The sequence below is a fragment of the Bubalus kerabau genome, chromosome 1, assembly GCF_029407905.1.
Source record: "Bubalus kerabau isolate K-KA32 ecotype Philippines breed swamp buffalo chromosome 1, PCC_UOA_SB_1v2, whole genome shotgun sequence".
NCBI lineage: Eukaryota > Metazoa > Chordata > Mammalia > Artiodactyla > Bovidae > Bubalus > Bubalus kerabau.
Genome location: NC_073624.1, coordinates 107,882,896 through 107,896,494, shown reverse-complemented (window position 1 = coordinate 107,896,494; position 13,599 = coordinate 107,882,896). Strand labels below are relative to the sequence as shown.

At 37.1% G+C, this 13,599-nt stretch overlaps 2 long non-coding RNA genes across 3 annotated transcripts in view; one reads left to right on the top strand and one right to left on the bottom strand.

Moving 5' to 3' along the window:
• Positions 1–13,599, bottom strand: part of LOC129655758 (uncharacterized) — a 42,247-nt gene that overhangs the window by 2,259 nt on the left and 26,389 nt on the right. The gene's annotated exons all lie outside the window — the stretch shown is intronic.
• Positions 1–13,599, top strand: part of LOC129655759 (uncharacterized) — a 113,836-nt gene that overhangs the window by 82,818 nt on the left and 17,419 nt on the right. For both annotated transcript variants that reach the window (XR_008716115.1, XR_008716116.1), the window contains one exon: positions 10,063–10,148. This is a non-coding gene — a long non-coding RNA (uncharacterized LOC129655759). The remainder of the gene's footprint in view (positions 1–10,062; positions 10,149–13,599) is intronic.

Sequence of the window (13,599 nt, the reverse complement as noted above, 5' to 3'; positions counted from 1 at the left end):
TAAACTACTGATGTTTCTAAAAGTCTAAAATTCAAGTTGGAAAAATGTTATTGCCCTGACTTAAACATTTTAATGACTGTCAATTGCTTTTAGGACAAAGCACAAACTCTTCTATGGCTCATAATTTTTTGAAGACTCTAACTTCTTTGAGACTCATCTCTAGCCACTTCTTACCCACCACAGTATAGCCACACAAGTAATATTTCAGTTCCCTCTGCAACAGCAAAGGGCCTGCCTAGAGTGAAAGAAGCACTCTTCTTGGCACAAGGACTACAGCTAGGGGAAAACAGTCAAGATCCTTGCACTCAAGAAGCGGATATTCAAGGAGAGGACTGTGGAGGCAGATAATAAGCAAGTAAACATATGAGCCAGTGAAACATGCTTTGAAGAAAGTCAAACACAAGTCCATGAGAGAGATTGAATTGTGGCCAGCTTGGGATGAATCGATTAGGGAAGATTTTGCTGAGAAATTGACATTGAAGGTGAGATATGTGTGAGAATAAGTACAGTGAACATTCCAGGCAGTGGGAGGACCACACGTAAAAGCTCCAAAGTCGAAATGCACTTTGTGAGTTCAAGAAGCTGACAAAAACATGGAGAGACTGGGCCCACTGTGCACAGTAGAGAAAATCACTAGATGAGATCTAATGGTTGGGAGCAGCCAGATCCTTCAGGCGCTAATCTGTGTGAGGAGATTGGCTTTTATTATTTTAAATTAATTTTTATTGGAGTATAGTTGCCTTACAATATTATGTTCATTTCTACTGTAAAGCAAAATAAATTAGCCATATATATATATATATATATATATATATATATATATATATATCTCACTTGTTGGGGGGGGGGAATATATATATACACACAAACACACACCCCTCTGCTCTTTTGAACTTCCTTCCCATTCAGGTCACAGTACTGCATTAGGTAGAGTTCCCTGTGCTATGCAGTACGTTCTCATTAGTTATCTGTTTTGTACACAGTATCAAAAATGTATATGCACCAATCACAACAGAGGAATGGATAAAGAAGATGTGGTACATATATATAATGGAATATTGCTCAGTTATAAAAGGGGATGAAATTGGGTCATTTGTAGAGATGTGGATGGACCTAGAGAGTGTTATACAGAGTGAAGTAATTCTGAAAAAGGAATATTGAATATTAATACATATATGTGAAATCTAGAAAAATGGTAGAGATTGGTTTTTATTATAAGTGCAGTGGAAGCCGTTAGAAAAACTCAGACCTAATAAAACAATATCCATTTTACATTTTCATAAGACAAGTTCAATTACTTTGTTTAGAATTAACTGGGAATATACAGTCGTGGAGACTAATTAGAGGGCAGTAGTGATAATCCACAACTTCCCAGGCTCAATGCAGGAGATGTGGATTCGATCCCTGGGTCGGGTAGATCCCCTGGAGAAGGAAATGGCAACCCACTCCAGTGTTCTTGCCTAGAGCATTCCATGGACAGAGGAGCCTGGCAGACTATAGTCCATGAGGTCAAAGAGTTAGACACAACAGAGTAAGCAGCAGCAACAAGGATAGTTCAGGTGAGGAGTGATGGTTCTTGGCTTTGAGCAATTAGGTGAATGATGCAGAAGACGGGATGAGAAAGTTTTAGAAGGTAGCACTGAGACCTGTGTTCCAAAATATGGCAAATACTGTTATTCTCTTGTATCCATTCTTTCCTTCATCCTTACTAGCAGAGCTAGTTGATTTTTAACTGAACTTATGGCTACCTAGAAAGGAAAACAGTCTAAGTTCTTAACAATGGAACATAGAAGGGGTTTGTGTAACATCATAAAGCATGATGAAAGGCAAGCCATTTTCTTTTTCACAGTTCTTGTTCCTTCTGTCAGAAAGTGGGCCAGGAGTAACCATCTTAGTCTGTTTACCAAGGATGGTGGAGCAGCATGGTATCAAAGAACATAGGTTACTGAGAGTTAATCTTGAATATGGATGAGAGAAAAATTAATTTTTATGTTTTAAACCCACTGTATATCATTAAATATACAATTCAGGAACTCAGAGAAGTTGTCAGGGAAAGGTTATGAATTTAGGACTCATTTGCTTAAAGATGATATCTAAAGCTTAACACGGACTAGGATCATTGAGGAAGAAAATTTAGCCAGAGGAATTATCCACAAACTGAGCCCTGGGGCACTAGAGTTAGGGAAGAGAAGGAAGTTTCATTAAAATAGAATAATAAGGAGCAACCAACACGACTGTGTTGTCTTAAAAACTCAGAGGACAAGACTTCAAAGAAGGCAAGAGTGGTTAAATAATAGGTCAATCAATGAGGACAAAGAAAAAACCGGTGAATTTGCAGCAGCATGGTTGGCGACCTTGACAGGAACAATTTCACTTGTGTTGCATGGACAGAAGCCCAAATTTAGTGGGTTGAAGAGAGAACAAAAGGGAAAAATAATAAAAATATGATGATCACAGGACGCCCATCTGAGTTTTTTAGTGTGTTTTGTTTTTGTTTGTCTTTTGTTTGTTTGTTTTACCCCGATAGAAAGTAGTAAAAAGAGACAAAAGTGGAGGAGGGTAAAGGAGGTGAATCAGAGAAGAGAAATTTTGCTTTGTTTTGCTTTGTTTCATGGCAAATAATAGATCTATTTATTCTTTTAAAACATCCCCAGCCATGGTCTTCCTTGTTGACTTTTTCACATGTGTTCTCTGACTAGAGTAAACAACTTTCATTCACACTTTTCTCCTGGCTTTTCCATGCAGCCAAAATTAAATATGTCTGTTTTTTGTGCTCACAGTAAAATCCAGCCTAGAGAGAAAGAAGTCTCTTCTTTGAGAGGCAGATTTTTACAGTAGAAAAAGCAGAATCTATTAGTCAAATGGACCTTCTAAATCTGAGTTATTTAATACTGAAGCAGTTGCTTAATATTCTGCCTTAATTTTCTTATCACTAAAAGAAATTATGCTTTTTTAAATTACTGAAAGTCTGCTATAAAACCTCAGTGAGATAATATGTAAAAGGCTTTTCATAGAACAGTGGTTCTTTTCATTATGAGCCTGTCTGGGTTCCTCTTTTCCTCTTGTCACTTAATTTCCACACATCCTTTCTGTGCTTCAACCTATTTTTGTCCATTGCTAGACTGAGCTAGAATATCACTGCTTTTTTCAGTAGTTTTAATTACAAGGAACAGAAACACATTCATGTCCCCTCAACCTGGGACATATACTCAGTTTTAAACTATTAAAAGGTAAAATTATGAAACAATTGGGAAAATATGAACACCAATTGGATATTCAATGATTTTGAGGATTTACTTTTCACTTTGGTGAATACTAACATGATAGATAATTTTGAAAAAACATTATATTTTGGAACTAAAATATGTATGCATTAAATTTTTTTTATTTAATTTATTTTATTTTTTAACTTTACAATATTGTATTGGTTTTGCCATATATAAACATGAATCCACCACAGGTATACACGTGTTCCCCATCCTGAACCCTCCTCCCTACCATCCCTCTGGGTCATCCCAGTGCACCAGCCCCAAGCATCCAGTATCATGCATCGAACCAAACCTCGAATAGCCAAAGCGATCTTGAGAAAGAAGAATGGAACTGGAGGAATCAACCTACCTGACTTCAGGCTCTACTACAAAGCCACAGTCATCAAGACAGTATGGTACTGGCACAAAGACAGAAATATAGATCAATGGAACCAAATAGAAAGCCCAGAGATAAATCCACGCACCTATGGACACCTTATCTTTGACAAAGGAGGCAAGAATATACAATGGATTAAAGACAATCTCTTTAACAAGTGTTGCTGGGAAAACTGGTCAACCACTTGTAAAAGAATGTATGCATCAAATTATATGATGAATGGAATTTGATTCCAGGAGGAATGTGGAAAGAAATTTTGTAGTGGTGCAGAGGAAGCAATACTGGCTACTGATTGATGAGTACTGAAGCTGGGTCCAGGGAGATCCTTAAACTATTCTTTACATTTTGTATATGTTTGACATTTTCCATAAAAATTTTACTTTTTAAAAATTTTCTATTAACACTCTGGTCACTTGACCAGTAGGGATTTCCTGTTAGCTTACCTTTGCAAGATTTCTAGTTGTTTACCCTATTGGCTCAGCACTCTTTCTTTTCTATTGTATACCTGGATGTTTTTCTAGGTCTGTCTTATTGACCAGCCCTGCTCCAGGTGCACCACTTGATTATCTCACTTACTTAAAGGAGAAGTTTATCTCCCAATCTCTTAAACCTAAATGGAAGCCTGCCTTCGGATCCAAAGGCTCACTAATATGTTCTATTAAACTATGGGCCATCTACACCAAGTGTCAACCCTTAGCATTCCACACTGGCTTAAAATGTTGGGTGTAGACTATAATCTCCTTCAGATGAATAGGTTATATGAGAAGAACAGAGCAGTAAAAATATTTTTATTTCTTCCATTGACTGAATCATGCAGTCACTACCTCTTTCATCTCATTAAAAAGCAGAAAGGACTAAAATCAAGTTCAGTTATGCATGACTTTTTTGGAGTCCATCTCCATGACTAGCTTTTATTTTTATGTAAGATGTGTGTATTACTTGAAGGAAATAACATTTTGAAATAAAATTGAAGGCAAGAAAATTCTCTTAGAATTTAGATGGAAATCAATTACTATGGAAAATGAATGCATTGAATATTTCAGCAAATTTTTACTGAAGCTATTTTGCATTTTAATTGCAATTTTCATCTTAATTTGGAGGAAGAGATAGATGTATAATCCATAAAAAGCCCCAGTAAGTCATCAATGAAAATTTTCTCTAAATTAGAATTGTATATTTTAACTCCACTCCCAACTAAAGTTCATATATCATCCACTTCCATAGCCTTGATAGAACAACCTGCTCCACCCTTTCCACTCCATTCAAATTTTGTATTGAGTGTAGAATTTAGGACAGAAAATGAAAGTTAGTGAATTTCAATTGACTAATGAGTTTCTTTATTTTTTAAAATAAAATCGACTTTGTAAACCAACTATATTCAAAAGTAAATAAATTAAATGAAGACAGTTTCATATATAGAACAATCTTCAAGAAAACCACACAATGTTGCCATACTCCAATGTAGTTAGTTGGGTTAAAATGTAAGTTTTTACTTGCAGTCACCCCAAAGCTCTATTCATTGGTTACATTAGTTCTTTCACATTTAATAATGACCTAGAAAGCAGGTTTGTTCCAATGGGTGACTGGAAATATCAAATGTAAGTGCTAATACCTTCTGTGAAAGAGACCTAGTCTAATGCCACTCATCTTTTTGTTTCAGAATGAATAAACTATGTTCAGTAGGAATCTGAGATTAAATTGTTTCATACTGCTGGAACATGTTCTTATTTTATACTGAAACTCCACATCCTCTTCTTTCTTTTATAGCACATTTGGGAGGGAAAAATCAATGATGTAGTAGTTGCTCTCTGAAATGATGTGTCTTAGACACATGCATTGCTTGGGTCATGGCTTTTTTCACTAGTGGAAAATATAATGAAAACTGCATAATGGGAAGAACAATCCCAATGAGACAAGGTTAAACTGGTGCAGAATTTTAAACTTGAAATGTGAGATACAGAATAAGTAATAGGTTGACATCTCGGTAAAATAATAATTTCCTCATAGGAAATACACTGGATTAAAAAAGACTTTTTAAAAATCTTCCTGTGATTAGAATCTTTCTCTACATAAAAAAATTTACTTTAATCTTAAGTGACGTTAATATCCCTAATGAATCTAAAGCTAGGATATAGAAATTAAAAGGACCTAGTATGTGACACAGAGAAGGCAATGGCACCTCACTCCAGTACTCTTGCCTGGAAAATCCCATGGATGGAGGAGCCTGGTAGGCTGCAGTCCATGGGGTCGCTAAGAGTCAGACACGACTAAGCGACTTCACTTTCACGTTTCACTTTCACGCGTTGGAGAAGGAAATGGCAACCCACTCCAGTGTTCTTGCCTGGAGAATCCCAGGGACGGGGGAGCCTGGTGGGCCGCCGTCTATGGGGTCGCACAGAGTTGGACACGACTGAAGCGACTTAGCAGCAGCAGCAGCAGTATGTGGCACAGGCAAGCAATCCTGGAAAGTATACCCCTGAGGAAGTGTCATTTAGGTATTATTTATATGATTGAATCCCTGAAGGAAACTGAGAAATGAGCAAACATACTAGTCAGAGTTTTAGTTAGAATATACATACATGGAAATGACAGGAATATTGACTATAAGAAAACTAGGACATGTTTAATGACATAAATACAAGAAGTGGCATGATATTCTTATTTCTTCCAAATGAAGGAAGTCATCATTTCTAGTCTGAATTGAGAATTTCTTCTATATTTCTCCACTCCTTAAGAAAACTTGAATTAATTCATAGTCATATTATTATATATAAAAGTGAATCAGGCTAAATTCAGAGTACTATGAGAAAATAAATGTCTGTTGTTGAAGCAATTCAGTGTGTGATACTTTGTTAAGGTAGCCCAGGGCAACACACACAGTGTGTTAGCAAACTTTGGTATGAGAGATCTATTATGAGTCTGCTTTCACAATTCACCATTCTGCCTCAAGCAGATGAGTGGCAGAAGGGAGACTGTCATCAGACCACAAATTATAATGGCCAAAGCATTTTGGGGTATGAAAAAGAAGGAGGAAGAAAAGCCTAATAAGAATTTTACGATGGAATGTCTTTACAAAAAGATGATAGCCTTGAGATAAATTACAGAGGACAACCTCAATAATGAAATACAAAAGAAATAAACCTCAACATAAGGGAATTGGATAAGAAGATGAACAGAAAGGACCAAGCAGAGGGAAAATCGACTCAAAATGCTGTTCCTGGTCATTACAGAAGCACTGGTAAAAGTTAAACTATGCCAAAGCCTTTGATTGTGTGGATCACAATAAACTGTGGCAAATTCTTCAAGAGATGGGAATACCAGACCACCTGACCTGCCTCTTGAGAAACCTGTATGCAGGTCAGGAAAAAACAGTTAGAACTGGACATGGAACAACAGACTGGTTCCAGATAAGAAAAGGAGTACATCAAGGCTGTATATTGCCACCCTGCTTATTTAACTTACATGCAGGGTGTATCATGAGAAACACTGGGCTGGAAGAAGCACAAGCTGGAATCAAGATTGTGGGGAGAAATATCAATAACCTCAGATATGCAGATGACACCACCCTTATGGCAGAAAGTGAAGAGGAATTAAAAAGCCTCTTGATGAAGGTGAAAGAGGAGAGTGAAAAAGTTGGCTTAAAGCTCAACATTCAGAAGACGAAGATCATGGCATCCGGTCCCATCACTTCATGGCAAATAGATGGGGAAACAGTGAAAACAGTGACAGACTTTATCTTTTTGGGCTCCAAAATCACTGCACATGGTGATTGCAGCCATGAAATTAAAAGATGCTTACTCCTTGGAAGGAAAGTTATGACCAACCTAGACAGCATATTCAAAAGCAGAGATATTACTTTGCCAACAAAGTTCCATCTAGTCAAGGCTATGGTTTTTCCAGTAGTCATGTATGGATGTGAGAGTTGGAATATAAACAAAGCTGAGCACTGAAGAATTGATGCTTTTGAACTGTGGTGTTGGAGAAGACTCTTGAGAGTCCCTTGGACTGCAAGGAGATCCAACCAGTCCATCCTAAAGGAGATCAGTCCTGGGTGTTCATTGGAAGGACTGATGCTGAAGCTGAAACTCCAATCCTTTGGCCACCTGATGTGAAGAGCTGACTCATTTGCAAAGACCCTGATGCTGGGAAAGATTGAGGCCAGGAGGAGAAGGGGAAAACAGAGGATGAGATGGTTGGATGGTATCATCGACACAATGGTCATGAGTTTGGGTGAACTCTGGGAGTTCATGATGGACAGGGAGGCTGGCGTGCTGCAGTCCATGGGGTCGCAAAGAGTCGGACTCGACTGAGAGACTAAACTGAACTGAAATCCCTAAAGGAGGAAATTAGAAGAGGAAAGTTGCTAGTAGATTGTTAAGACAGAAATTAAAGATTAACATCAAAATCTTACAGTATGTCCTTGGTTAAATTCAGTATATATGCTTATTAACTGAATAACTAACAGTCCATTTTATTGCTGAAGCCATATTGGCTTCCTCAGATATTTACATATGATCTTTATAGAATATTGAAGCAAGGAAACCCTTGGGATATTATTATGGAGAGACATAAGATATATGTATATCCTAAATGGCTAGCTATTTCTTTTTATTTGATTAGAGTGGGAAATATTTTGTTGTTGCCTTAAATGTTGATAATATTAAAAAGTTAAAATGAAAAAAAAAAGGATAGTGGGTAGGCTGTTACTAATGTGATTATCCATGAATTAAATTGTATGAAAGTAGACAAATTATGATGCAAGTGAATGAAGATATAATGAACTGAAGTATCAAAGGAACTGACAGATCATACAGAGAGATTATTTCATATTAAAATAACTTAATGAAGTCATTTTAATTATTACTAATTAATATTGATCCATTGCATTTCAATAATATTATAAATTGCACAGGATGATTGGTTGATTCTTCTTGGCATTTTAGTAGTAAAAGAAATATTGTTTTATCATCCTTGTCAGAGACACTTATGAAATTAGAGATGGAGTATGTTACACAGTATGCCTATTGAATGATTTCAAATAATTGAGTTTATGAACAATGGATACCATAGTTATCCATAAATACAAAGAGAAACATGAACTAAATAAGTGATGAACTATATATCTTATCTCAGAATCGATATTCATCATAGGATTTGATTTTAGATGTTGTTGCTCACGACAATGATGATCTTTCACAAACTTAAAAAGCATCATGTATTTATTAGCCATACTCAGGTAGAGTTTTTGTAAATAAATGGAGTACAAAAATGATACTCTAATTCTATCATTTTTATTTTGCTGAATAAAAACTTTTTTGAATACCTAATCTTTCAAAAGACAAAATGGGTAATTGCAAAGATGCAATTTGTCAATGAGCTACTTTCATGCATTTAACAAGGAGTCTACTTAATCAACAAATAATTTTTGAAAAATGCTTCAAAATTAACCAATTTATTTCTCAGCAATCCTGAAATACTTCAGAATGTAAAGTTCTTTATAAGGAAGAAATCTAAACAATGAGACTATTTGACAAAAAGTGTTCTACACTTACATTTTGGATAAGTAATTTGCAATGGCTTTGTTGATTCTAGAGGGTGTCAATCTAATTTTCAGCAATTATTATTTTATATATATATAATTAGAATGTGAGTAAAAGCTTGTTTTGCTTTTTAAATAAAAAAACATGATTGGTGCACTAAAGCAATATCCTGATAAAAAGCCATTTTGACATGAGGTGAAAAAGTAGAGCTATAAATAACTTCATGGAAGAAAATTCTTAATTTAAATATATCCATCAAAACTACAACAGCTTACTGACAATTTAGTTTAGTTATAATTCTTCATGATTAATGTGTGATTGTTCATTCAATAAATCTATACACATCACTCCTTCCATTTCATTACACTCATCAACATAAGTAACATTTTTATGTCATCTTTCAGCTTTATAAATTACTACCTATAATTTTTAAAATTCAAAATTATTTATTTTTATTTCCAAAGTACTTCTCCCCTTTTCTACAATCAAGATTTCCTAATAAAAGAACAGAATTCAGAGCTTTTTTAATTAGAGTGGACTACAAATCTATCAATGGAGAAGCAACAATTCCCAAGAGAACTGGGTTGATCATGGGCTTTGAGCTGACTTAGCTGCATTGCTAAAAGCTGACTTTTGCCCCTGTGCGGCAAACTTAACCTGAGTCAGGTCTGGCAAATCTTACAGCATTACCCCAACAAATGTTACGAGAATCAGAAAGTCATATAGAGAACCATAAGCCCATCAAAATCCTGACTCTCCATATTTTCTAGAGAAATTTGTTTTTTCATGAAAGAGTTCCAAAGCAAATTTTAGTGTGAATGCATGTATTTATATGTGTGTGTAAAACTAACCGTCTCCCTTTATTATTTTTCCACAGTCTGCCATTGTAATCTTCATAGTGGTTGTGAAACTGGTGTGCAGTTTACCGGAAAGAAACAACAATGTCCAAAGAGCTTCCTCAAGGTAAGTCTTATTAGTGTTGGGCCAGAGTATATATAAGAAATTATTTAGAGATCTTATCTAATATGCAAAAAAGATGTCCTCTTCATTATAGGGGACTGGAAATCTAAGCAGGAAGTCAGAAACTACCTGGGGTAACAGGCAAATGTGGCCGTGTATAAAACGAGCAGAGCAAAGGCTAACAGAGGTTTGCCAAGAGAACACACTGGTCATAGCAAACACCCTCTTCAAACACATGAGAGAAGACTCTACTCATGGACATCAAATAAGATTGATTATACTTTTTGCAGCCACGATGGAGAAGCTCTATACAGTCAACAAAAAGATAGACCAGGAGCTGACTGTGGCTCAGATCATGAACTCTTTATTGCCAAATTCAGACTTAAATTGAAGAAAGTAGGGAAAACCACTAGACCATTCATGTATGACCTAAATTAAAACCCTTATAATTATACAGCAGAAGTGACAAATAGATTCAAGGGACTAGATCTGATAGACAGAGTGCCTGAAGAACTATGGATAGAGGTTCAGGACATTGTACAGGAGGCAGTGATCAAGACCATCTCCAAGAAAAAGAAATGCAAAAGGGCAAAATGGTTGTCTGAGGAGGGCTTACAAATACCTGAGAAAAGAAGAGAAGTGAAAAACAAAGGAGAAAAGGAAAGATATAAGCATCTGAATGCAGAGTTCCAAGGAATAGCAAGAAGAGCTAAGAAAGCCTTCCTCAGCAATCAATGCAAAGAAATAGAGGAAAATAACAGAATGGGAAAGACTAGAGATGTCTTCAAGAAAATTAGAGATACCAAGGGAACATTTCATGCAAGATGAGCACAATAAAGGGCAGAAATGGCATGGCCCTACAGGAGCAGGAGATATTAAGAAGAGGTGGCAAGAATACACAGAACAACCATACAAAAAAGATCTTCATAACCCAGATAATCATGATGGTGTGATTACTCACCTAGAGCTAGACATCCTGGAATGCGAAGTCAAGTGAGCCTTCGGAAGCATCACTATGAACAAAGCTAGTGGAGGTGGTAGCATTCCAGTTGAGCTATTCCAAATCCTAAAAGATGATGCTGTGATAGTGCTGTACTCAATATGCCAACAAATCTGGAAAACTCAGAGGTGACCACAGCCTGGAAAACATCAGTTTTCATTCCAATCCCAAAGAAAGAAACTGCCAAAGAGTATTAAAACTACCACACAATTGCACTCATCTCACGTGCTAACAGGAGAAGGCACTGGTGACCCACGCCAGTCCTCTCACCTGGAAAACCCCATGGACGGAGGAGCCTGGTGGGCTGCAGTCCATGGGGTCGCCAAGAGTCAGACACGACTGAGGGACTTCACTTTCACTTTTCACTTTCATGCATTGGGGAAGGAAATGACAACCCACTCCAGTGTTCTTGCCTGGAGAATCCTAGGGACAGGGGAGCCTGGTGGGCTGCCATCTATGGGGTTGTACCAAGTCAGACATGACTGAAGTAACTTAGCAGCAGCAGTAGCAGCAGCAGCACATGCTAACAAAGTAATGCTCAAAATTCTCCAAGCCAGGCTTCAGCAATGTGAATCGTGAACTTCCAGATGTTCAAGCTGGATTCAGAAAAGGTAGAGGAACCAGAGATCAAATTGCCAATATCCATTGGATCATCGAAAAAGCAAGAGAAGTCCAGAAAAACATCTACTTTTTCTTTCTTGACTACGCCAAAGCCTTTGACTGTGTGGATCACAACAAACTGTGGAAAATTCTTTAAGAGATGGGAATACCAGACCACTTGACCTGCCTCTTGAGAAATTTGTATGCAAGTCAGGAAGCAGCAGTTAGAACTGGACATGGAACAACAGACTGGTTCTAAATCAGGAAAGGAGTATGTCAAGGCTGTATATTGTCATCCTGCTTATTTAACATATATACAGAATCCATCATGTGAAATGCTGGGCTGGAAGAAGCACAAGCTGGAATCAAGATTGCCAGGAGAAATACCAATAACCTCAGATATGCAGAAGACACACTTTATGGCAGAAAGTGAAGAGGAACTAAAGAGCCTCTTGATGAAAGTGAAAGAGGAAAGTGAAAAAGTTGCCTTAAAGCTCAACATCAGAAAACTAAGATCATGGCATCCGGTCCCATCACGTCATGGCAAATAGTTGGGGAAACAATGGAAACAGTGACAGACTTTATTTTGGGGGGTTCCAAAATCACTGCAAATGGTGGCTGCAGCAATGAAATTAAAAGACACTAGCTCCTTCGAAGAAAAATTATGACCAACCTAGACAACATATTAAAAAGCAGAGACATTACTTTGCCAGCAAAGGTCATCTAGTCAAAGCCTTGGTTTTTCTGGTAGTCATGTATGGATGTGAGAGTTGGACTATAAAGAAAGCTGAGTGCCAAAGAATTGATGCTTTTGAACTGTGTTGCTGGAGAAGACTCTTGAGAGTCCCTTGGACTGCAAGGAGATCCAACCAGTCAATCCTAAAGGAAATCAGTCCTGAATATTCATTGGGAGGACTGATGTTGAAGCTGAAACTCCAATACTTTGGCCACCTGATGCGAAGAACTGACTCATTTGAAAAGACCCTGACCCTGATGCTGGGCAAGATTGAAGTCAGGAGAAGGGGATGACAGAGGATGAGATGGTTGGATGGCATTACTGATGCAATGGACATGAGTTTGAATAGGCTCCGGGAGTTGGTGATGGACAGGGAAGCTTGGCGTGCTGCAGTCCATGGGGTCCCAGGATCGGACATGACTGAGGGACTGAACTGAACTGAACTGAACATCTATCCTAACTCACTTTGGAAAAGCTGACCATCATTAACTTGTGGATAACTTTTTCAGGGACTAGAATATGCACTCAGCTGATACATGAGTAGAAACATGCAGTTCCTTTTCCTAAGTCCAGAGTGGGAATATATTTATAGATGCCATTTACAAAATTTAGTGATAAATAATGAGGGTGGCATTGTGGGGGACAGACAAGGTACAATGGAGAGTCAACTTAGTGGAATAGAAAATATCTGAATTCAGTTTTGATAAATGAATGGTAATTTAATCATAAAATAAGGAAAAAGCCTTCCCTGACAGGAAGAACTTTAAGAGCAATGATAAAAAAAAAAAAAAAGACCAGGGTTTGTGTGGCATATGTGATAATCAAAAACTAGTATTCTTGAAGTATAAACAGAACATTTGTAGAGTCAAGACATAAAATAGGATGAGAAAAGAGGTCCTTAATCCTAAGTCATCCTGAATGCTATGCCACACAATTTAAATTTAATTTTGTAGATAATGGGGAGTCATTAAGAAATTTTGAGAAGAGTAGAACTGGAAGTAAAAACCAATCCTAGGCTGATAAAAGTCCAGGAAAGAGGAGCACAAGGCAGATAAAATAACAGAGAAGGGTGAAGGAAATAAAGACTTCAGTTATTATTTAGGCAGCTACATGAGAAG